Source organism: Ranitomeya variabilis, chromosome 4 (assembly GCF_051348905.1).
Source record: "Ranitomeya variabilis isolate aRanVar5 chromosome 4, aRanVar5.hap1, whole genome shotgun sequence".
In the NCBI taxonomy this organism is placed as follows: Eukaryota; Metazoa; Chordata; class Amphibia; order Anura; family Dendrobatidae; genus Ranitomeya; species Ranitomeya variabilis.
This window is the reverse complement of record NC_135235.1, coordinates 170,700,875-170,726,976: the sequence shown is the minus strand read 5'-3', so window position 1 is coordinate 170,726,976 and position 26,102 is coordinate 170,700,875. Positions and strand designations below refer to the sequence as shown.

General features: G+C 46.9%; 1 protein-coding gene and 1 long non-coding RNA gene across 4 annotated transcripts in view; one reads left to right on the top strand and one right to left on the bottom strand.

Moving 5' to 3' along the window:
* Positions 1-21: 21 nt before the first annotated feature.
* Positions 22-24,783, bottom strand: LOC143770108 (uncharacterized). Its single transcript, XR_013214546.1, has 3 exons — positions 24,652-24,783; positions 1,258-1,528; positions 22-529 (listed from the first exon to the last, which is right to left on the bottom strand). It is a non-coding gene; the product is annotated as an uncharacterized LOC143770108 (long non-coding RNA).
* The window catches only part of CSGALNACT2 (chondroitin sulfate N-acetylgalactosaminyltransferase 2), a 115,308-nt gene continuing 113,887 nt past the window's right edge, over positions 24,682-26,102 (top strand). Inside the window, exon 1 of one of the 3 annotated variants that reach the window (XM_077259375.1) lies at positions 24,682-24,980. The gene's annotated coding sequence lies outside the window, so the exon portion shown is untranslated. The remainder of the gene's footprint in view (positions 24,981-26,102) is intronic. The other 2 variants (XM_077259376.1, XM_077259377.1) reach the window with 2 other exon arrangements.

The following is a 26,102-nucleotide window of genomic DNA, read 5'->3' as shown; positions in this document are numbered from 1 at the left end:
TAAGAAGGAAAAGTGTGTGCACAGAAAATTTATTATATAATAAATTATATAGTGAAAGTGCAGAATAATGAGGAAAACCATTCTGTCATTAAGTACAAATCAACCATAAATTTGTATGAAACAAAATTAAATAAATCTAATATTATAGTATCAAACTGATACCAAATAAAAATATTTAAGTGTATAAAAGGTATCCCTGCCCACAAAGGACAATCACATCACCTAGAGCTTATAAGAATAAAAGCTAAAGGACACAAGTAAAATATATGGTCCCCATGATCCCAACAAATCCCCAAAATTACATTAAATAAATATGGATGCGTTCCACAAAAGTCCAAATATTTACAGAAAATATAGACTGAGTCCTCAATGGTTGTGCCATATAGTTGGAAAAATCAGACCCATGTTGATCCTAGCTTTCACCACAAGAAGACTCCAGAATTCCAAAAAGAAAGGACAGCAAGCGGATTCCGATAGAGTGGCAACTGGAGAAGATGACCACCCAAACCAGGTAAGTCAGTGAATTAATCTGAAAAGATATAAGAAATTAAAATCACATAATAAAGCAGCAAAATCCTAAAAACATATACAGGACACTAAATAAAAAGACAAAACAAAAATACCCATGTTGTATAAGGAACCTAAAGAAAAGACCCAAAACCATTATTTTCATTTAGTCCATCCGGTATCAAAGTTTTGAGCCTAAAAATCCATCAGCTCTCCACTTGAGATAGGACTTTGAAAAGATTCCCACCCCTCATACCCAAAGTTACCTAATCTATGGCCATAACTTGGAGGCCTCTCGCATCGGAATTATGGACTGCTTTAAAATGCCAAGGGAGGGTCTTAAGTTGTTCACCTTCCTTGGCTTCTTTGGATTTTTCTATGTCATGCACATGTTCACGTATTCTTATACGAAGTTCTCTAGTTGTCATACCAATATAAATGTTGTTGCAGGGACAACATGCAAAATATATTGCTCCTTGCGATGTGCAGGTAAGATATTTTTTTTATTTGAAATATTTGAGTCTGGTCCAAATTATGGAATTCTTTGCTCTTAACCGTGTTGGCACAAGCTTTGCATCTTTTGCAAGGGGAAAAGCCCTGTATTTGCCCCAAAAAACTACTTGGAGATGGTTTGGCAGGGAAATAATAGCTCCTGACCAAAAGATCAGATAGATCTTGGACCTTTTTGCTGTTATAAATGGATTAGAGGTGAGAGTTTTCTTCAGAATCAGATTAACAAGTAAAACATACCATCGGTTATGAATAATATGTCTTCATTTTATTCTTGCTTTGGTATAGCAACTGATTTTCTTCTTACATTTCCTGCTCTTGTATAGGCATGTCAGATTTGTCTGTGTCCGTAGCCCCTCTCTCGAAATCTGGAGTATAAATCAATTGCTTGTTCTTGGTATGCTTGTTTCGAAGAGCAGACCCTTTTAGCTCTCAGATATTGTCCCACTGGGATTGATCTAATTTTAGAAGGCAGATGGGATGATTTTGCATGCAGGATAGAGTACGTTTTCTGAAAATGGTGGTAAGAATGGAACCATCATTATTGATTGAAATGTCAACGTCTAAAAAAGTAATCTTACATCCATAAAAGCAAGTTAAATGAATATTCACATCATTATCATTTAGCATAAACATAAAATCCTTGAGTTCTTCAGTGGTACCCTCCCAGACGTATATGTCATCAATATATCGTATCCAATTTTGGATTTTATCAATACCGGGAATCAGGGCCGGACTGGCCATTGGGCACTTCTGGCAAATGTCAGTAGTGGGCCGCTCGATCAGTGCATGCTGTGCTGCTGTCAGCGGTGCCAGACCGACTCACCCCCCCGCCAGCGCCGCCGCATTCAACTATACTGGCGTCTATGACGCCAGTACAGTTGAATGTAATCATGGATGTGTGAGTGTCTGCTGGTGCTCCCTCTCCCATCATTTCACGCTCTGCCTCTGACACTATGGGTGTGTGATGACGTCATATCATCACGTACCTGCTGTGTGCCGGGCAGACTGCAGCTGCTGAGACCGGAGCCAGGAGCAGCGCGGGGCACGAGGAGAGGTGAGGATTGAATGTTTATTTTTTTAATATATCAATGAGTGATAACTGGATTGTGGGGCTATTGGGGGGCACTACATTACATTCTATGGGGGCTGTATTACATTCTATGGGGGGCTGTATTGCATTCTATGAGGGTTGTATTATATTCTATGGGGGGCTGTATTACATTCTATGGGGGGCTGTATTACATTCTATGTGGGGCTGTATTACATTCTATGGGGGGCTGTATAACATTCTATGGGGCTTGTGACTGATTTGGTCATTTCAGAGATGGAGCCTGAAGAGGAGAGGAGGTGCAGGAGCTGTAGACTGTAGTGGCAACCCTGGTTGACCTAGGGCTCACAATCCACGGTGTCGGGAGGACATCCCATCCCAATGTCTGACTGGGTCCCGGCTTCCACTATGTTAACCCAGTGTGCCGTCAGCGAGATGAACCGTCCCTGCCCAAAAGCACTTGTCCACATGTCCATGGTTAGGAGGACTTTCCCACTAACAGCATTGTTGAGGGCACGGGTAATGTTGTGGGACACATGCTGGTGTAATGCCAGTACGGCACACCGGGAGAAATAGTGGCGACTGGGGACTGAATACCTTGGGACGGCCACCACCATCAGGTTGCAGAAAGCTTCCGTCTCCATGAGCCTAAAAGGCAACATTTCAAGCGCAAGCAGTCGCGAAATGTGGGAATTTAGTAGTGTGGTCTGTGGGGCATTGGCTGCCTATTTGTGCTTGTGTTTTGAGGACTGGGGTATGGACAACTGCACGCTGCGCTGGGACAAGGACGTGCTTGCTGATGGTGCTAGTTGAGTGTGTGCAATGACAGGTGCAGGGCAGGAGGTATCTTCGCATGCACCATGGACAGGGGATTGGCTTGCACACACAACAGTGGAAGAAGCAGTAGTATCACCCGCAGACACTGTTCCTGGACCCTGGTGTTTGGCCCACAAAGATGGGTGCTTTGCTGCCATGTGCCTGATCATGCTGGTGGTGGTCAGGCTGGTAGTTTTGCTGCCCCTGCTGATGCTGGCATGGCAGGTGGTGCAAATGGCCTTTTTGGGGATATCAGCAGAGTCTTTATAAAACAACCAAACTCGGGAAGACCTAACAGTTGTACTGGCAACTTCCGTCGTGTTGGTGTTAAGGGGAACCATTGCCCACCTTCTGTCTGCGGCCACCACACTGCTTCGTACTGCATTTTTGGGTGCTACGTCTATCTCCCCCTGTGTGCTACTGTCCTCACTCTGCATGTCCTCCTGCCAGGTTGGGTCAGTTGCTATAACATCCACCACCTCACCTTCCACTTCCGCACCGTGGTCTTCCTCCTGACTTTCTGGCAATTGTCTCATAATCGTCCACCTCTTGTGACACTTTCCCACTGTCACCTGCGTGTGACCGTGGCTAATCAAATATTTGGGCATCGCTGCATGCGATCTCCTCTTGCTGTTACGGAACTGAAACAAAACTAGCATAGAAGGGGGAGAACTGACCCTGCACTGAGACTAGGCTGATACCATACGATGGAGTGGATGACCCATTCCTTGCGAATAGACCCACCGATGAACCTAAGTTAATCTCAGCGAAGACCTATAGATAGGGGGAAGGAGGTCCCTGAAAGATCTAAGGACTGGGTATAAAAACAGGTTGCCTCCTAATAGAAAACACAGAGATAGCTGCAGAAAGCAACTGAAAACAGAAACTAAAGATAGCAGAACCAGAGATCCCAGAACTGCACAATATCAAACACAGAAAGCTATCAAAGCACCTAGCCAGAACTCTAGCGGATTAACACTGTTGTCTAGCAAGGAATGGGAGGCAGGTGCTGGGTAATAAAAAGTGACTGAAAGCAATATCCGCTATCCAACCAACAACCTTTTGACACTTCTCTGGGTTCAATAGTGGTGTGCTGCGGTCCCCTAGTAATTGGGACAGGAAGGTCAGGCGAGAAGATGTGGGTATTTGCTGTGGCACAATTTCAGCTTGCCCATGGCCTCGGCCTCTGCATGCAGCATCACCTGTTATGATCTGGTGGCCTTAGAGCAGCATGAGACGTACTCTGGAGAAGGTGGTACCTGTACTGACCGCAGACCCTGAACTTAACACCGCAACTAGAAGTAGCCGTGGAATGTACCTAGCGCTCCCTAGACATCTCGACACAGCCGGAGGACTAATTACCCCTAGAGATAGAAAAGGGAAAACTATCTTGCCTCAGAGAAAATCCCCAAAGGATAGACAGCCCCCCACAAATATTGACTGTGAGAGGAGAGGGAAAAAACATACACAGACTGAAATCAGAATTTAGCAAAGGAGGCCACTTCTAGCTAAATAGAAAGGATAGGACAGAGTACTATACGGTCAGTATTAAAACACTAGAAAATATCCACCACAGAAAATACAAAAATCTCCACATCTAACTAAAGACATGGCGGGTATATCTGCATTTCCAGAGATACCAGCTTGGCTGAGCAAATCCTTATACAGACCAAGCTGGACAAGACAAAACATGGAAAAGAACTGAACAATAAGGCTACAGCATGTGGACAGCAAAAAATCAAGGCCAGAACTTATCTTTGTTGAAATGAACTGCAAAGCAGGAGAGACCAGGCAGAGATGTGAATCCTCCAGGAACAATGGACAACTGGCACTGACTAAAGGGTGAAGCAAGACTAAATAGCCCAGTCAAAATTGCAAAAAGTGAACACACCTGATAAATGCTGTGATTCAAAGACAGCAGCGCTACCACTTACAACCACCGGAGGGAGCCCAAGAGCAGAATTCACAACAGTACCCCCCCCTTGAGGAGGGGTCACCGAACCCTCACCAGAGCCCCCAGGCCGATCCGGATGAGCCAAATGAAAGGCACGAACCAAATCATCAGCATGAACATCGGAGGCAACAACCCAAGAATTATCCTCCTGGCCATAACCCTTCCATTTGACAAGATACTGAAGCTTTCGCCTAGAAAAACGAGAATCCAAAATCTTCTCAACCACATACTCCAACTCCCCATCAATCAACACTGGGGCAGGAGGATCAACAGAGGGAACAACGGGTACCACATATCTCCGCAACAAAGATCTATGGAAAACATTGTGGATGGCAAAAGAGGCTGGAAGGGCCAAACGAAAAGACACTGGATTGATAATCTCAGAAATCTTATAAGGACCAATATACCGAGGCTTGAACTTAGGGGAAGAAACCTTCATAGGAACATGACGAGAAGATAACCAGACTAAATCCCCCACCCGAAGCCGGGGACCAACACACCGACGGCGGTTTAGCAAAACGTTGAGCCATTTCCTGAGACAACGTCAAATTGTCTACCACATGAGTCCAAATCTGCTGTAACCTGTCCATCACAGAATCCACACCAGGACAATCAGAAGGCTCAACCTGCCCCGAAGAAAAACGAGGATGAAAACCAAAATTACAAAAGAAAGGCGAAACCAAAGTAGCCGAACTAGCCCGATTATTAAGGGCAAACTCGGCCAACGGCAAGAAAGACACCCAATCATCCTGGTCAGCAGACACAAAGCATCTCAAATAGGTTTCCAAGGTCTGATTAGTTCGCTCAGTTTGGCCATTTGTCTGAGGATGAAACGCCGAAGAAAAAGACAAATCAATGCCCATCCTAGCACAAAAGGACCGCCAAAACCTAGAAACAAACTGGGAACCTCTGTCAGACACAATATTCTCAGGAATGCCATGCAAACGAACCACATGCTGAAAAAACAATGGAACCAAATCAGAGGAGGAAGGCAATTTAGGCAAAGGTACCAAATGGACCATTTTAGAGAACCGGTCACAAACCACCCAGATAACAGACATCTTCTGGGAAACAGGAAGATCCGAAATAAAATCCATGGAAATATGCGTCCAGGGCCTCTCAGGGACCGGCAAAGGCAAAAGCAACCCACTAGCGCGGGAACAGCAAGGCTTGGCCCGGGCACAAGTCCCACAGGACTGCACAAAAGAACGCACATCCCGCGACAAGGAAGGCCACCAAAAGGATCTAGCAACCAAATCTCTGGTACCAAAAATCCCAGGATGACCAGCCAACACCGAACAATGAACCTCAGAAATTACCTTGCTTGTCCATCTATCAGGAACAAACAGCTTCCCCACTGGACAGCGGTCAGGTTTATCAGCCTGAAATTCCTGAAGCACCTGCCGTAAATCAGGGGAGATGGCAGAAAGAATCACCCCTTCCTTAAGAATGCCAACCGGCTCAAGGACTCCAGGAGAATCAGGCAAAAAACTCCTAGAGAGGGCATCAGCCTTAACATTCTTTGATCCCGGAAGATACGAGACCACAAAATCAAAACGGGAGAAAAACAGGGCCCATCGAGCCTGTCTAGGGTTCAACCGCTTGGCCGACTCGAGGTAAATCAGATTCTTATGATCGGTCAAGACCACAACGCGGTGCCTGGCTCCCTCAAGCCAATGTCGCCACTCCTCAAATGCCCACTTCATAGCCAACAACTCCCGATTGCCGACATCATAATTACGCTCCGCAGGCGAAAACTTTCTGGAAAAAAAGGCACACGGTTTCATCAAAGAACCATCCGAACTCCTCTGAGACAAAACGGCCCCTGCCCCAATCTCAGAAGCATCAGCCTCAACCTGAAAAGGAAGAGAAACATCCGGCTGACGCAACACAGGGGCAGAAGTAAATCGGCGTTTAAGCTCCTGAAAGGCCTCAACAGCCGCAGAGGACCAATTCGCCACATCAGCGCCTTTCTTCGTCAAATCGGTCAGGGGCTTAACCACACTGGAAAAGTTGGCAATGAAACGGCAATAAAAATTAGCGAAGCCCAAAAATTTCTGTAGGCTCTTCACAGATGTGGGTTGAATCCAGTCATGAATGGCTTGGACCTTAACAGGATCCATTTCTATAGACGAGGGAGAAAAAATAAAACCCAAAAAAGAGACCTTCTGAACTCCAAATAGGCACTTAGACCCCTTCACAAATAAAGCATTATCACGAAGGATCTGGAATATCATCCTGACCTGCTTCACATGAGACTCCCAATCATCGGAAAAAATCAAAATATCATCCAAATACACAATCATAAATTTATCAAGATAATTGCGGAAAATATCATGCATGAAGGACTGAAATACAGAAGGAGCATTAGAGAGCCCGAAAGGCATCACAAGGTATTCAAAATGGCCTTCGGGCGTATTAAATGCAGTTTTCCATTCGTTACCCTGTTTAATACGAACAAGATTATATGCCCCTCGAAGGTCAATCTTAGTAAACCAACTAGCCCCCTTAATCCGAGCAAACAAATCAGAAAGCAAAGGTAAAGGGTATTGGAATTTGACCGTGATCTTATTAAGAAGGCGATAATCAATACAGGGTCTCAAGGAGCCATCCTTCTTGGCAACAAAAAAGAATCCCGCTCCCAATGGTGATGAAGACGGCCGAATATGCCCCTTCTCCAAAGACTCCTTAACATAACTCCGCATGGCGGCATGCTCTGGCACAGACAGATTGAAAAGTCGGCCCTTAGGGAACTTACAGCCAGGAATCAAGTTAATAGCACAATCACAGTCCCTATGTGGAGGAAGGGACCTGGACTTGGGCTCATCAAATACATCCTGGAAATCCGACAAAAACTCGGAAGGGGGGAAGAGGAAATTGACATCAAAGGAACGTCACTATGTACCCCTTGACAACCCCAACTAGTCACAGACATAGATTTCCAATCCAGCACCGGATTATGTACCAGTAACCATGGAAAACCCAGTACAACAACATCATGCAAATTATGCAACACCAGAAAACGGCAATCTTCCTGATGTGCTGGAGCCATGTACATGGTCAGCTGAGTCCAATACTGAGGTTTATCCTTGGCAAACGGCGTAGCATCAATGCCCCTCAAAGGAATAGGGCTCTGCAAAGGCTGCAAGGAAAAACCACAGCGCCTGGCGAATTCCAAGTCCATTAAGTTCAGGGCCGCGCCTGAATCCACAAATGCCATGACAGAAAAGGACGATAATGAGCAAATCAAGGTCACAGATAACAGAAATTTAGGCTGTACAGTACTGATGGTAACAGACCTAGCGACCCTCTTATTACGCTTAGGGCAATCAGAAATAACATGAGCAGAATCACCACAGTAAAAACACAGCCTATTCTGGCATCTGAATCCCTGCCGTTCTGCTCTAGTCAAAATCCTACCACATTGCATAGGCTCAGGACTCTGCTCAGAGGATACTGCCATATGGTGCACGACTTTGCGCTCGCGCAGGCGCCGATCAATCTGAATGGCTAGAGACATAGATTCGCTCAAACCAGCAGGCGTGGGGAACCCCACCATAACATCTTTAAGGGCTTCAGAAAGACCCTTTCTGAAAATTGCTGCCAGAGCCTCCTCATTCCATTTAGTGAGCACAGGCCATTTTCTAAATTTCTGGCAGTATAATTCTGCCGCTTCCTGACCCTGACACAGGGCCAACAAGGTCTTTTCTGCATGATCCACAGAATTAGGTTCGTCATACAATAATCCGAGCGCTTTAAAAAATGCGTCTACATTAAGCAAGGCCGGATCCCCTGATTCAAGGGAGAATGCCCAGTCCTGAGGGTCACCACGCAGCAGAGAGATGACAATTTTAACCTGCTGAATGGAATCACCAGAGGAATGGGGTTTCAAGGCAAAAAACAATTTGCAGTTATTTTTAAAGTTCAAAAACTTGGATCTGTCCCCAAAAAACAAATCAGGAGTTGGAATTCTAAGCTCTAAAGCCGGAGTCTGGACAACATAATCTTGAATACTCTGTACTCTTGCAGCAAGTTGATCCACACGAGAAAACAAACCCTGAACATTTATGCCAGTGCCAAAATCCTGAACCACCCAGAGATTAAGAGGAAAAAAAAGACAAAACAGACTGTAGAAAAAAAAAAATGGCTCAGAACTTTTTTTTCCCTTCTTTTGAGATATATCTAATTCATTTGTGGCCAGTTGTACTGTTATGAACTGGTGGTTTAGGAGCGACATGGGACGTGCTCTGGAGTAGGTGGTCTCTGTACTGACCGCAGTTCCTGAGCTTAACACAACACTAGAAGTAGCCGTGGGATGTTCCTGTCACTCCCTAGACACCTCGTCACAGCCGGAGGACTAACTACCCCTAAAGATAGAAACAGGAAAGCTATCTTGCCTCAGAGAAAATCCCCAAAGGATAGAACAGCCCCCCACAAATATTGACTGTGAGTGGAGAGGGAAATGACATACGCAGACTGAAACCAAGATGTAGCAAAGGAGACCAGTCTAGCTAGATAGATAGAACAGAACAGAATACTGTGCGGTCAGTATTAAAAACTAGAAAAATCCACCACAGAGTTTACAAAAATCTCCACACCTGACTAAAGGTGTGGAGGGTAAATCTGCTTCCCAGAGCTTCCAGCTTAACTGAATAAATCCATACTGACAAGCTGAACTAGAAAAAACATAGAAAGTGCAGAACGATTAAGTCCACAACAAGTGGACAGCAAAAGAACAAAGCAAGGACTTATCTTTGCTGAACTGGTCAGAATATCAGGGAAATCCAAGCAGAGATGTGAATCCAAGCAAGAACCATTGACAACTGGCACAGGCTGAAGGATAAAACCAGGCTAAATAGTCGAGCCAGAAAGACAATCATTGGAAGCAGCTGCTGACTACTAGATCCAAGGAGCAGCCGTACTACTTAAAACCACTGGAGGGAGCCCAAGAGCGGAATTCACAACAGGGACCGCACATGCGGATGGTCCTACAGAAAAGACCTAACCACCATGTACGGCTGCGCAGCAGAGCAGGGAACTGAGAAGGCTCCATCCAGGTAACAGCCAACAATATTCCAGCTCAAGTTAGGGGGAAATGAGTAAAGGGTTAAAGCAAACTTATGCATTGTCATGCCGAAAACCAGAAACAGACAGAACGGCATGACAGCTGCATTGATTTCATCCAGGGGCGCAGGCATATGCACTGGATCCCGGAACAAAAGAAGGATAGTTTTATTCTCTCCTTCTCCCGTACGCGGCCAAAGGAGCTCCAGCAGACAGCGGGGACATAGGGGGTCATGTATTGTAGAATGCTGTAGATAAGCCCTGAAAGGTGATGCCTGCATCTTATAGCGGCAAAATCTGCTGACAGGTTCCCTTTAATTATGGATCTTTTGCAGCTTCCAGTGGCTGGTTCCACGTAGAAAAGTTACCTGTCAGCTTGGGATGTTTGGTCCAGGTTCTGCCTTTCAGAAAGCTTAGACGCGGGTTCAAGTTCGGAACAGTCAGTGTTAATGTTTTTGTTATTTTTATTTGATAAAGGTTTTTCTTATTCTACAGTTTACGGGGATTCTAGCTGTTATTTCCTTTTTTTATGAAAGTTTTGGGTCAGAAAGCATTAAACTCCTCATTTATTGTTAAGCATGTAATGAAGGACTATAAGAAGAACCATTCTGTCTGGGATGGCAGGTGCCGCAACCAGGGCTGCCACTAGGAACTTCGGGGCCCCATACTGGCAAAATTTTCGGGGCCCCCTTGAGACTCCGCCCAGGCTCCACCCCAGCCCCACCTCCACCCCTCAAACTGTCCACAGTCCCACCGCTCTCTCTTGGAAAATGATCCTGCTCCATCTGTCCCCATGATCCTGCCCCATCTGTTCCCATGATCCTGCCGCATCTGTCCCCACGATCCTGCCCCATCTGTCCCCACGATCCTGCCCCATCTGTCCCCACGATCCTGCCCCATCTGTCCCCATGATCCTGCCCCATCTATCCCCATGATCCTGCCCCATCTGTCGCCATGATCCTGCCCCATCTGTCGCCATGATCCTGCCCCATCTGTCGCCATGATCCTGCCCCATCTGTCGCCATGATCCTGCCCCATCTGTCGCCATGATCCTGCCCCATCTGTCCCCATGATCCTGCCCCATCTGTCGCCATGATCCTGCCCCATCTGTCGCCATGATCCTGCCCCATCTGTCGCCATGATCCTGCCCCATCTGTCGCCATGATCCTGCCCCATCTGTCGCCATGATCCTGCCCCATCTGTCGCCATGATCCTGCTCCATCTGTCGACATGATCCTGCCCCATCTGTCGACATGATCCTGCCCCATCTGTCGCCATGATCCTGCCCCATTTGTTGCCATGATGCTGCCCCATCTGTCCCCATGATCCTGCCCCATCTGTCCCCATGATCCTGCCCCATCTGTCCCCATGATCCTGCCCCATCTGTTGCCATGATCCTGCCCCATCTGTCGCCATGATCCTGCCCCATGATCCTGCCCCATCTGTCCCCATGATCCTGCCCCATCTGTCCCCATGATCCTGCCCCATCTGTCGCCATGATCCTGCCCCATCTGTCCCCATGATCCTGCCCCATCTGTCCCCATGATCCTGCTCCATCTGTCCCCATGATCCTGCCCCATCTGTCCCATGATCCTACCACCCCATCTGTCTCCATCGTATCCATCCTGCACCATAATCCTGCCCATCTGTCTCCATCCTGCCCCCGTGTCTCACATTCCGCTGTCTCCATCCTGCTCTTGTGTCTCACATCCCCCCCGTGTCTCACATTCTGCCCCCGTGTCTCACATTCTGCCTCGTCTCACATTCTGCCCCCCTGTGTCTCACATCCTGCCCCCGTCTCTCATCCTGCCCCGTGTCTCATTCTGCCCCATGTTGTTTCCATTCCTCCTCCTTTTCATTCTGCCCTGTGTTGTTTCCATTTCTGCCCCGTGTTTTCATTCTGCCCCGTGTTTTCATTCTGCCCCGTGTTTTCTTCATTCTGCCCCCTGTTATTTTCATTCTGCCCCGTGTTGTTTTCATTCTGCCCCGTGTTGTCCTCATTCTGCCCAGTGTTGTCTTCATTCTGCCCCGTGTTGTTTTCATTCTGCCCCGTGTTGTCTTCATTCTGCCTTGTGTTGTCTTCATTCTGCCCCGTGTTTTCTTCATTCTGCCCCGTGTTTTCTTCATTCTGCCCCGTGTTTTCTTCATTCTGCCCCGTGTTGTTTTCATTCTGCCCCGTGTTGTTTTCATTCTGCCCCGTGTTGTCTTCATTCTGCCCCGTGTTGTCTTCATTCTGCCCCGTGTTGTCTTCATTCTGCCCCGTGTTGTCTTCATTCTGTCCCGTGTTTTCTTCATTCTGCCCCGTGTTGTCTTCATTCTGCCCCGTTGTCTTCATTCTGCCCCGTGTTGTCTTCATTCTGCCCCGTGTTGTCTTCATTCTGCCCCGTGTTTTCATTCTGCTCCGTGTTGTTTTAATTCTGCCCCGTGTTGTCTTCATTCTGCCCCGTGTTGTCTTCATTCTGCCCCGTGTTTTCATTCTGCCCCGTGTTGTCTTCATTCTGCCCCGTGTTTTCATTCTGCCCCATGTTGTCTTCATTCTGCCCCGTGTTGTCTTCATTTTGCCCCGTGTTTTCATTCTGCCCCTTGTTTTATTCATTCTGCCCTGTGTTTTCTTCATTCTGCCCCCGTGTTTTCTTCATTCTGCCCCGTGTAGTCTTCATTCTGCCCCATGTTGTCTTCATTCTGCCCCGTTTTCATTCTGCCCCTTGTGTTTTCTTCATTCTGCCCCATGTTGTCTTCATTCTGCCCCGTGTTGTCTTCATTCTGCCCCGTGTTGTCTTCATTCTGCCCCATCTTGTCTTCATTCTGCCCCGTTTTCATTCTGCCCCTTGTGTTTTCTTAATTCTGCCCCATTTTCGTCATTCTGCTCCGTGTTTTCATTCTGCCCCGTGTTTTCATTCTGCCCCGTGTTTTCTTCATTCTGCCCCCTGTTATTTTCATTCTGCCCCGTGTTGTTTTCATTCTGCCCCGTGTTGTCCTCATTCTGCCCAGTGTTGTCTTCATTCTGCCCCGTGTTGTTTTCATTCTGCCCCGTGTTGTCTTCATTCTGCCTTGTGTTGTCTTCATTCTGCCCCGTGTTTTCTTCATTCTGCCCCGTGTTTTCTTCATTCTGCCCCGTGTTTTCTTCATTCTGCCCCGTGTTGTTTTCATTCTGCCCCGTGTTGTTTTCATTCTGCCCCGTGTTGTCTTCATTCTGCCCCGTGTTGTCTTCATTCTGCCCCGTGTTGTCTTCATTCTGCCCCGTGTTGTCTTCATTCTGCCCCGTGTTTTCTTCATTCTGCCCCGTGTTGTCTTCATTCTGCCCCGTTGTCTTCATTCTGCCCCGTGTTGTCTTCATTCTGCCCCGTGTTGTCTTCATTCTGCCCCGTGTTTTCATTCTGCTCCGTGTTGTTTTAATTCTGCCCCGTGTTGTCTTCATTCTGCCCCGTGTTTTCATTCTGCCCCGTGTTTTCATTCTGCCCCGTGTTTTCTTCATTCTGCCCCCTGTTATTTTCATTCTGCCCCGTGTTGTTTTCATTCTGCCCCGTGTTGTCCTCATTCTGCCCAGTGTTGTCTTCATTCTGCCCCGTGTTGTTTTCATTCTGCCCCGTGTTGTCTTCATTCTGCCTTGTGTTGTCTTCATTCTGCCCCGTGTTTTCTTCATTCTGCCCCGTGTTTTCTTCATTCTGCCCCGTGTTTTCTTCATTCTGCCCCGTGTTGTCTTCATTCTGCCCCGTGTTGTTTTCATTCTGCCCCGTGTTGTCTTCATTCTGCCCCGTGTTGTCTTCATTCTGCCCCGTGTTGTCTTCATTCTGCCCCGTGTTGTCTTCATTCTGCCCCGTGTTGTCTTCATTCTGCCCCGTGTTTTCTTCATTCTGCCCCGTGTTTTCATTCTGCCCCGTGTTGTCTTCATTCTGCCCCGTTGTCTTCATTCTGCCCCGTGTTGTCTTCATTCTGCCCCGTGTTGTCTTCATTCTGCCCCGTGTTTTCATTCTGCTCCGTGTTGTTTTAATTCTGCCCCGTGTTGTCTTCATTCTGCCCCGTGTTTTCATTCTGCCCCGTGTTGTCTTCATTCTGCCCCGTGTTTTCATTCTGCCCCATGTTGTCTTCATTCTGTCCCCCGTGTTTTCTTCATTCTGCCCCGTGTAGTCTTCATTCTGCCCCATGTTGTCTTCATTCTGCCCCGTTTTCATTCTGCCCCTTGTGTTTTCTTCATTCTGCCCCATGTTGTCTTCATTCTGCCCCGTGTTGTCTTCATTCTGCCCCGTGTTGTCTTCATTCTGCCCCATCTTGTCTTCATTCTGCCCCGTTTTCATTCTGCCCCTTGTGTTTTCTTAATTCTGCCCCATTTTCTTCATTCTGCCCCGTGTTTTCTTCATTCTGCCCCGTGTTTTCTTCATTCTGCCCCGTGTTGTTTTCATTCTGCCCCGTGTTGTTTTCATTCTGCCCCGTGTTGTCTTCATTCTGCCCCGTGTTGTCTTCATTCTGCCCCGTGTTGTCTTCATTCTGCCCCGTGTTGTCTTCATTCTGTCCCGTGTTTTCTTCATTCTGCCCCGTGTTGTCTTCATTCTGCCCCGTTGTCTTCATTCTGCCCCGTGTTGTCTTCATTCTGCCCCGTGTTGTCTTCATTCTGCCCCGTGTTTTCATTCTGCTCCGTGTTGTTTTAATTCTGCCCCGTGTTGTCTTCATTCTGCCCCGTGTTGTCTTCATTCTGCCCCGTGTTTTCATTCTGCCCCGTGTTGTCTTCATTCTGCCCCGTGTTTTCATTCTGCCCCATGTTGTCTTCATTCTGCCCCGTGTTGTCTTCATTTTGCCCCGTGTTTTCATTCTGCCCCTTGTTTTATTCATTCTGCCCCGTGTTTTCTTCATTCTGCCCCCGTGTTTTCTTCATTCTGCCCCGTGTAGTCTTCATTCTGCCCCATGTTGTCTTCATTCTGCCCCGTTTTCATTCTGCCCCTTGTGTTTTCTTCATTCTGCCCCATGTTGTCTTCATTCTGCCCCGTGTTGTCTTCATTCTGCCCCGTGTTGTCTTCATTCTGCCCCATCTTGTCTTCATTCTGCCCCGTTTTCATTCTGCCCCTTGTGTTTTCTTAATTCTGCCCCATTTTCGTCATTCTGCTCCGTGTTTTCATTCTGCCCCGTGTTTTCATTCTGCCCCGTGTTTTCTTCATTCTGCCCCCTGTTATTTTCATTCTGCCCCGTGTTGTTTTCATTCTGCCCCGTGTTGTCCTCATTCTGCCCAGTGTTGTCTTCATTCTGCCCCGTGTTGTTTTCATTCTGCCCCGTGTTGTCTTCATTCTGCCTTGTGTTGTCTTCATTCTGCCCCGTGTTTTCTTCATTCTGCCCCGTGTTTTCTTCATTCTGCCCCGTGTTTTCTTCATTCTGCCCCGTGTTGTTTTCATTCTGCCCCGTGTTGTTTTCATTCTGCCCCGTGTTGTCTTCATTCTGCCCCGTGTTGTCTTCATTCTGCCCCGTGTTGTCTTCATTCTGCCCCGTGTTGTCTTCATTCTGCCCCGTGTTTTCTTCATTCTGCCCCGTGTTTTCATTCTGCCCCGTGTTGTCTTCATTCTGCCCCGTTGTCTTCATTCTGCCCCGTGTTGTCTTCATTCTGCCCCGTGTTGTCTTCATTCTGCCCCGTGTTTTCATTCTGCTCCGTGTTGTTTTAATTCTGCCCCGTGTTGTCTTCATTCTGCCCCGTGTTGTCTTCATTCTGCCCCGTGTTTTCATTCTGCCCCGTGTTGTCTTCATTCTGCCCCGTGTTTTCATTCTGCCCCATGTTGTCTTCATTCTGTCCCCCGTGTTTTCTTCATTCTGCCCCGTGTAGTCTTCATTCTGCCCCATGTTGTCTTCATTCTGCCCCGTTTTCATTCTGCCCCTTGTGTTTTCTTCATTCTGCCCCATGTTGTCTTCATTCTGCCCCGTGTTGTCTTCATTCTGCCCCGTGTTGTCTTCATTCTGCCCCATCTTGTCTTCATTCTGCCCCGTTTTCATTCTGCCCCTTGTGTTTTCTTAATTCTGCCCCATTTTCGTCATTCTGCTCCGTGTTTTCATTCTGCCCCGTGTTTTCATTCTGCCCTCTGTGTTGTCTTCATTCTGCCCCCTGTGTTTTCTTCATTCCTGCCCCCTGTGTCTCCAATCTGCCCTGGGCTTGCCGCATTCAGTAAAAAAAACCCCAGCTTTCTTCCTACCTGGCAGGGCTCCAGTGCCGACATCCATCCCAGACATTTCAGTGTGGACTCGCTGGCGAATAGCAATGACGTCGTACGCCGGCGACGTGCGCGCTGACGTCAGCTGCCAGCCTCCGATTGGCTGGCGTCTTTAACTATTGCCTTACGGGCCCGCAAAGCAATAGAACCTGCGTCTTGGGGCCCGATGGGCAGATGAGACGGGGCCCGATGCGGGCCCCCTCTGCCCACCGGGCCCCATATGCTAGTCAGGGCAGTAATGCCCTGATGGTGGCCCTGGCCGCAACTCTCTGGGTATAGTGATACTGAAAGATTTGTGTACAGTATCCAATATGTGTTGTTTTGATAGTTTTGAGACGTTATTGTTTTGTACTGCAGCATCCCTAATGTTTTTTTGGGGCCCTTAGAATTGGTGAACTGTTGCTAAGGCCGGCGTCACACTGGCGAGTTTTACGGACGTAAGAGCGCAGAAACTACGTCCGTAAAACTCGCATTACATACGGCACAATTATTCTCAATGGGGCTGCTCCTATTAGCCGTATATTACGGTTCAGTATTATACGGCTTTCTACGGCCGTACAAAATCGCAGCATGCTGCGTTTGTCAGCGTATTGCGCAAAAAAATCGCTAATGAAAGTCTATGGGGGCGAGAAAAATACGGATTCCACACGGACCTGCAGTGTGACTTGCGAGAAATACGCAGCGGTGTTAGTGAAAAGCCGGTAATTCAATTGCCGGCTTTTCATTTCTCCTTCACAAACCCGACAGGATATGAGACATGGTTTACATACAGTAAACCATCTCATATCCCCTTTTTTTTTGCATATTCCACACTACTAATGTTAGTAGTGTGTATGTGCAAAATTTCAGCGCTGTAGCTGCTGAAATAAAGGGTTAAATGGCGGAAAAAATTGGCGTGGGCTCCCGCGCAATTTTCTCCGCCAGAATGGTAAAGCCAGTGACTGAGGGCAGATATTAATAGCCAGGAGAGGGTCCATGGTTATTGGCCCCCCCGTGGCTACAAACATCTGCCCCCAGCCACCCCAGAAAAGGCACATCTGGAAAATGCGCCTATTCTGGCACTTGGCCACTCTCTTCCCACTCCCTGTAGCGGTGGGCTATGGGGTAATGAAGGGTTAATGCCAACTTGCTATTGGAAGGTGACATTAAGCCAGATTAATAATGGAGAGGCGTCAATTATGACACCTATCCATTAATAATCCAATTGTTGGAAAGGGTTAAAAAACACACACACACATGATTTAAAAGTAGTTTAATGAAATAAACACAGCGGTTGTTGTAATAATTTATTGTTCTCTCAATCCATCAGGAACACCCTCGCTTGGAAAAATAATAAACGCACAATATACATACCTTCTGATGTCAGATCTCGTCCCACGAAGTAATCCATCTGAAGGGGTTAACTAATATTACAGGCAGGAGCCCTGCTAAATGCAGCTGTGCTCCGTGACTGTAATCCCCGGCGAATGAATGAAATGTAGGTCATTGACCTACATTTCCTTCAGTCGCGGTGAGGCGCCCTCTGGTGGATGTTCTCATGAACTGCAGCCTGGGAACTTTTTCCCACGCTCCAGGTCATATGAGGACATCCACCAGGGGGCGCATCACCGCGACTGAAGGAAATGTAGGTCAATGACCTACATTTCATTCATTCGCCGGGGATTACAGTCACGGAGCACAGCTGCATTTAGCAGGGCTCCTGCCTGTAATATTAGTTAACCCCTTCAGATGGATTACTTCGTGGGACGAGATGGTTCACCAGAAGGTATGTATCTTGTGCGTTTATTATTTTTCCAAGCGAGGGTGTTCATGATGGATTGAGAGAACAATAAATTATTACAACAACCGCTGTGTTTATTTCATTAAACTACTTTTAAATCATGTGTGTGTGTGTTTTTTAACCCTTTCCAACAATTGGATTAATAATGGATAGGTGTCATAATTGACGCCTCTCCATTATTAATCTGGCTTAATGTCACCTTCCAATAGCAAGGTGGCATTAACCCTTCATTACCCCATAGCCCACCGCTACAGGGAGTGGGAAGAGAGTGGCCAAGTGCCAGAATAGGCGCATCTTCCAGATGTGCCTTTTCTGGGGTGGCTGGGGGCAGATGTTTGTAGCCGGGGGGGGGGGGGCAATAACCATGGACCCTCTCCTGGCTATTAATATCTGCCCTCAGTCACTGGCTTTACCATTCTGGCGGAGAAAATTGCGCGGGAGCCCACGCCAATTTTTTCCGCCATTTAACCCTTTATTTCAGCAGCTACAGCGCTGAAATTTTGCACATACACACTACTAACATTAGTAGTGTGGAATATGCAAAAAAAAGGGGATATGAGATGGTTTACTGTATGTAAACCATGTCTCATATCCTGTCGGGTTTGTGCAGGAGAAATGAGAAGCCGGAAATTGAATTACCGGCTGTTCACAGATATCGCGCTGAATGAAATCTAAATACAGAATATATATATATGTGTCTCAATGACATATATATATATATATATATATATATATATATATATATATATATACTGTATATATGTTTTCCCGAACATTTGAGCACATAAATCCATTAGATGTCGGTTTTGCAAGCCTGCGCAAAAATCTCGCAGTATGGATGCCATACGGATTACATACGGAGGATGCCATGCGCAAAATACGCTGACACACCCTGACTACGGATCAATATTTTGGGAACATTTCTCCGTATTACGGCCGTAGTACGGACGTATAATACGTGGCGTATTGTCTTACGCCCAGTGTGAGGCCGGCCTTAGAGGGCAAAATGGGTGTGAAGGTCTAGCTGTCAATCAAATTTCTATGGGTCGTTGGTTTTGTACATACCAAATCTAAAACAGACCAGGAAGGTAAGGGCAGTAGTTTAAAATTAATGTGTTTCTCTGAAGTTTTAATTTGTCCAGTTTACTTATGCAAAAAATATCTTGGTATACGCCCTGCCGGGATGACTAAATTCCTCATTCATCGTTCTGTCATGCCTTTGACGCAGTTCCAATTTTGGAGCATACCGAAGAAATGTTTATCTCTGCTAAGCTTGGGTGAGAGATATTTCTCTATCCACTCTTTCCCAATTGGAGGTAGCCAGGATTTGTTTAGGAGAAATGTTTATTAAATCGTTAGTGAGATGGGGCTCGAAGTGTTACAAATTTGTATATTCATAAATAATGTGGAACTAACTTTTGTTTGTAATTTTCTTAGGTCTTAGGCTGTGTGTCCACGTTGCGTTTTTTATGCACTTCTGCCGCAGCGGAAACGCTTAAAAACCGCATTCCCATGCAATCCTATGGGATTCCGCAGTTGCTGTGCCCATGCTGCGGATTTCCCCGTTGCGGAATCGCATAGCGGTAAAATCTGCAGCATGTTAATTATTCCTGCTGCCATAGGATTGCATTGAAATACTCACTTTACGCATTTGGCTATGCCCACCATGCGTAAAGTGAGCGCTTCATGTGAGGATGGTACCCAGGATCTGGAGGTGAGATAAAAAATAGGGATATACTTACATTCTGATGGCCCCCGGAGTCCTCCCGGCTCTCAGCGGTGCACGCGGCGGCTTCCGTTCCCAGCGATGTATTGCGCGAATCACCTGAGATAACGTTGCAGTCACGCGACCGTGACGTCACAAAGGTCCTTCGCACAAAGCATCCCTGGGAACGGAACGTACCGGGAGCGCCGTTGAGGAGATCGGGGGCCGTCGGAAGGTGAGAATAATCATATTTTTTATATTATTTTTAACATTCTAACTTACTATTGATGCTGCATAGGCAGTATCAATAGTAAAAAGTTGGTCACGCTTGTCAAGCGCTATGCTGGGTTATGTACGCCATTCTTTCTGTGGTTTTTTTGTGATTGACCTAGGCTGCTGTACACACATACAGCAGCCCTGCCCTAGGCTTTGTTTGATTGTGCACCTGTGTCCAAGCCTGTCTCATCCTTCATCTGTGGTGCTGGTTAGGCAGTGTGGAGGTTGTACCTGAAATGTCTATGGCCAGACCTGGTCAACCTTTATCTGTGCTGTCCTTTCTGGCGCCATGGGAGTGATTCAGAAATGCTTCAGGTACAGCTTGCATTTAATGTGGTCTTGCTTTTAATACATTTAGGAGGCCGTAATGGCACAGCGAATATAAAAAACGTAGAGTAGGACTGCCCCATTATGAGAATGCCATGACGTGGCTGGGTGGCTCAAAGAATTGATCAATTGTTTGCTAAATGTCTCATTTTTTAAATACAATTAGACAATTAGAAATCAATATGTGCATGTGCACTTTATGTTTTGCGTTCTGACCATAAGCAGCGCTGGCTTCTCCCCCTTTTTACTTTAAGAACTATGCTTGACAAGTGTGACCAACCTGTCAATCAGTTTTCCAAGTGATGCTTCAAATCGCTTGGAAAACGCAAGCATTCTGCAAGCTAAAAACGCTTGCAAAACGCTTGTGTTTTGCGGGAAAACGCATGTGAATTCCGCATGTATTTTACCCGCGGCAGGGAGTTGCGGAAATGCTGCAGACATTTCCGCCTCATTTCTGCAATGTGGGCACATAGCCTTAGTGTGGATACTAGGCCATTATTTCATTCACTGGGTTGAGTGGAGAGTGAGGCAACGCTGTTATGGTTTAAACCTGGACATGTCCTCAGATTTGGTAAGGGTTTTTTGATTTGCTGTCAGGGGACAGAAATGGATTGGCCTCATGGACCAGGTGACCTTGATGTACAATAAGTCTCCAACTCCAGACGTGATCATCATTCATCTTGGAGGAAACAACATTGGAAAACTTGGAACTGTTAATTTATTATTTCTGATGAAGCAAAAATTTTTAGAATTAAGAAATAAGTTTCCCAATGCTATTTTAATATTTTCTGAAATAATGCCAAGATTGCTTTGGTTGGAATCTGGGGACTTAAAATTTTGTGAAAAAATTTGTAAAAGATTAAATAGGTCCATGAGCACGTTTATGCCGTCTATCGGCGGATTTTCTTTCAGGCACGTTGACTTGGAAGGTGGAGTGCCAGGTCTTTTTCACAATGATTGGGTGCATCTTTCAGAGGTAGGCACTGACATTTTTAATCTGAACTTACAAGCTGTGGTGGAATTGGCCCTTGGAAGGATGGGGCCACTCTTGCCTACTGTTGGCTGTTGGGCAAGTCGTTCAGGGAACTGAATGGACGTCAGTTTTTTTAAAATGGTAAACGGGCTTGAGCTTTGGCTAAGCTGCGGTTTGGTTATACGTTTTAAAAGTTTTATATGTGAATTATTAAAGGGAACCTGTCACCTGAATTTGGCGGGACCAGTTTTGGGTCATATGGGCGGGGTTTTCGGGTGTTTGATTCACCCTTTCCTTACCCGCTGGCTGCATGCTGGCCGCAATATTGGATTGAAGTTCATTCTCTGTCCTCCGGAGTACACGCCTGCGCAAGTACACGCCCCGCCCATATGACCCAAAACTGGTCCCGCCAAATTCAGGTGACAGGTTCCCTTTAATAAAGGCCATGGCCAAATAATATTCCAACCAAAGTCAATGTGTCCTGTCCATTGCTTTATTATTCCATGTCTGGTAAGCTGAAGGTCATTTTCAGGTATTGGTTGCACAATGCCATTGTATTATATTGGGCTGAGTCAATGAAAAAGTACCATTTATTCCCCTAAAATGTTTCTTTGGCACCAGGTTTTAATTTTCAAAAGGGAAAATGAACGGTACAATTTGTTACCCAATTTCTCCTGAGTACGCCAATACCCCATAAGTTTTCAAAACCTACTTTTGAGTCACAGTACAAAGCCCAGAAGGGAAGATGCGCCATACTGGAGTTCAGATTTTGCTGGACTGGTTTGCGGGGGCCATGTCACATTGGCAGAGCCCCTGAGGTGCCAGAACAGCAGAACCCCCCCATAAGGGACCCCTTTTTACAAACTACATAAGGCTGGGTTCACATTGCGTTCAGTGACTCCGTTAAACGGACATTACACCGTGGCATAACGCGGTGTAACGTAGTCCATTAACGGCGCCATTGAATGCAATGTTGGATGCATCGCTAGTGCATGCCCACAATGGGCGTGCGCTAGCGATGTGCCGTCATTGAGTGACGGACCCGAGACACAGGCTGCAGCGTTTCCGGGTTCCGTCACGCAGGTGCCGACGTTCCATCGCGCTAGCGCGATGGAACGTCGGCACTTGCGTTACCAGCAGCCCTTTAGCGTATGTGCTGAACGGGCTGCTATTAACGCAATGTGCCTAACTTGCAGTCATCGTGTTGACATCAAAATGTGCCTGATAGAATTTTATACCATTGGGTGGTGATTAAACAATAATTACATTTTTTACCACAAAAAAAAATTTGTTTTAGCCCCAGATTTTATATTTTCATACTGGGAAATTGGGTAATAATGGAACCAAACTTCGTCACACAATTTCTGCTGAAGGTGGAAATACCTCACATGTGGCTGCATAATACTACTTAGCAACACGGCAAGACTCGGAAAGGAAGGAGTGCTATTTGACTCATGGAGAACACATTTTCGTAGAATAGTTTGTGGACTCCATAAACAGAACCTCTAAAGGCCCCGTCTCACATAGCGATTTACCAACGATCACGACCAGCGATACGACCTGGCCGTGATCGTTGGTAAGTCGTTGTGTGGTCGCTGGGGAGCTGACACACAGACAGCTCTCTCCAGCGACCAACGATCAGGGGAACGACTTCGGCATCGTTGAAACTGTCTTCAACGATGCCGAAGTCCCCCTGCAGCACCCGGGTAACCAGGGTAAACATCGGGTTACTAAGCGCAGGGCCACGCTTAGTAACCCGATGTTTACCCTGGTTACCAAAAAAACAAACAGTACATACTCACCATCTGATGTCCGTCAGGTCCCTTGCCGTCTGCTTCCTGCTCTGACTGAGTGCCGCCGTACAGTGAGAGCACAGCACAGCAGTGACGTCACCGCTGCGCTCTGCTCTCACTGTACGGCGGCACTCAGTCAGAGCAGGAAGCAGACGGCAAGGGACCTGATGGACATCAGATGGTGAGTATGTTTGTTTTTTTTTACATTTACGCTGGTAACCAGGGTAAACATCGGGTTACTAAGCGCGGCCCTGCGCTTAGTAACCCGATGTTTACCCTGGTTACCAGTGAAGACATCGCTGGATCGGTGTCACACACACCGATTCAGCGATGTCAGCGGGACCTCAACGACCAAAAAAAGGTCCAGGCCATTCCGACATGACCAGCGATCTCACAGCAGGGGCCGGGTTGCTGGTATGTGTCACACATAGCGAGATCGCTACTGAGGTCGCTGTTGCGTCACAAAACTTGTGACTCAGCAGCGATCTCGCTAGCGATCTCGCTATGTGAGACGGGGCCTTAAGTGCGATAAAAGCAGAATCCCCCCTCAAGTGACCACATTTTGGAAATTACACCCCTTTGGGAATTTATCTACTGGTGTAGAGATGATTTTGACATGGGTGTTTTTCAGAAACAAGCAGCAAAGGATATTGGGAGAGAAAATTGCAAATCTGCCATTGTAGTGCCTGTACATTGTAGTGCCCATACATTGAGTCCAGCACATGGTTATGAGACCCGCATCCTGTAAATTAAGTAAGCTCTCACAGCTACAGAAATGCAAAACCTGGGGACCCTAAATGTGGTTTCGGCACACAGTGGCTCAGAAGGGAAGGGGCATGAGCGTGTCATATCGACTACAAACTGAGCTTTACTCCCCCTCGCTGGTTCCAGCGCTGTTCTCCTCCACTGCTCCAGGTGTCACATTGACAGAGCCGAAGCCAATAACGGATTAGCTGTCGATGTGACATTAGCGCCACAGACAGTAACAGGCTCCAGGAACAGCAGTGGAGTCAGTCCGGTAAGGGTGAATAAAACTGTTTGTATTTAAAAAAACTGCACCTGAGGGAGTGACGTTATGAAAACACCAAAAACGTCTTTAATGCCCAGAACTCATTTGGGCCAGCCTGAAGAGACATGAATTTGATGGGAGGACATCCGTACCTATATGCTTCTGGTGTGGCCTAAAGAGAAAAAAGCACGGGGTTTAAAAGAAAAACAACAACAAAACCTCTGTAGCCAGACAAAGTGTTTTTTTTTTCTGAAAGCAGAAAACCCCTTTAATGACCAGAACCCATTGGCCTCCTGAAGTGAATTTGCGGCCTGCAGTGTGAAACCAGTGGCTCAGTCATTTAACCCTTTAACAACACTGGTTGCTTAGTCAAATCATCCTAAAAATTGTCGATTTCCCAGTTTCTAAGTCCAGGAACCCATTGGGCCACCTGGAGAGCCCTGAATTTGATGTGAGATAAGTGGCCAAAGCAATTTAACCCCCTAAATCCACCAGCTTCTTATTCATAGCAAACTGTGTCCACTGATGCCAGCCTGTGTGGTGGTGTGAGGCCACTGGCCCTCTGGACCACCCCCTGCAGGGCTTCACCTGCCCGCCCCGCACCTCTGGGCTCCGCTCTGCTTTCTATTAAACACGTACAAAACGTTACTGAACAAGAAACTGCAGAATAAGGAGCCACTTCCCCCTCCCGCAGTGCTCACCCCCCACCGTTAGCCGCCGTGCCCTGACTCGGGAGGGTGACGCTGCTTCTTATTGTGCGCACTGTGTGCACGGGCGCCAGCCGGGCGGTGCGGCCCTGAGGGTGGGCGGTGCGGCCCTGAGGGTGGGCGGTGCGGCCCCGAGCTCTCTCCTCCTCCTCAGTCTCATTTCCTCGGTCACAGGAAGTAGTGTCGGCGCTGGAGACAGAGGCTGCGCTTTGTGTGCACGGTGTGTGGATGCAGCATGTAGGCAGTGCACACACAGCACTTCCCGGACAGACACGTACAGACAGTGTGCAGCCATTCCCCCGGAGGAGGACGCCCGTGCTCAGGTGAGGCACTGCCCATTCTATGCCACGCTCGTGTTATAGGGTCCTCACTGTGTCGGTGGCTCAGCCGAAAGGTTTGGGTGTCTTGTAGCAAAACCAATGGTTGTGATTCTGTCTCCAATGTGAGTGGCTCTACTATGTCACAGATGGAGGATCAGGCTTCTGGGATGAGGTCATCTTCCAGCATTCCCTGCCTCCTCCGGGCTGCCACCTCCGGGCTGCCACCTCCGGGCTGCCACCATGTCTGCTGCCTGAGAGCCCTCATTGCCTGGTAGGAGGCTGTAGTCTGTGTATGAAGTCCTGCCTTGCAGAAGCTGCCATGGTCCAGAGCCTGGGGCGCCGTGGTCCAGATCTGAGCTTCCATATTAGTCCATGAGCCGGGCCAGATATCGGTACCACCCGGAGTGACTAATTTTCTTTGGTATTTTTAGGTAGATGCATGTCTGTAGTTTATTTTTTGATATGATAGCCCTTACATATACGTAGCTTATTAACCCCTTCAGCCCTAGGCCTATTTGTACCCAAGTGCCTAAGCCAATCTGACCTGTGCCACTTCATGGGCTAATAACTTTGGAACGCTTTCACCTATCCAAGCCATTCTGAGATTGTTTTCTCGTGACATATTGTACTTCACGTCAGTGCTAAATGGGAGTCAATATATTTTACCTTTCTATATAAAAAAATGCTAAATATTCGGAAATTTTGGAAAAATCGGCAATTTTTTAACTTTGAAATTCTCTGCTTTTTACAAAAATACTGATACCCCCCATAATAGTTATTAATTTACACTCCCCACATGTTTACTTCATATTGGCATCATTTTGAAAATGAAACCTTATTGTTTTACGACGTAATAGGGCTTATAGTTTTATGCGCAATTTTTCACATTTACAGCAAAACCCACTTTTCAAAGGACCAAGTCACTTCTGAAGTCACTTTAAGGGGCTTACATAACAGAAACCACCCATAAATTACCCCATTTTGCAAACTACACCCCTCAAGCTGTTCAAAACTCATTTTTAAAAACTGTTAACCCTTTAGGTGTTCCACAGGAATTTTAGCAGAATGAAGGCGAAATTTCAAAATTTCATTTTTTTTCCAGATATTACATTGTAATCCAATTTT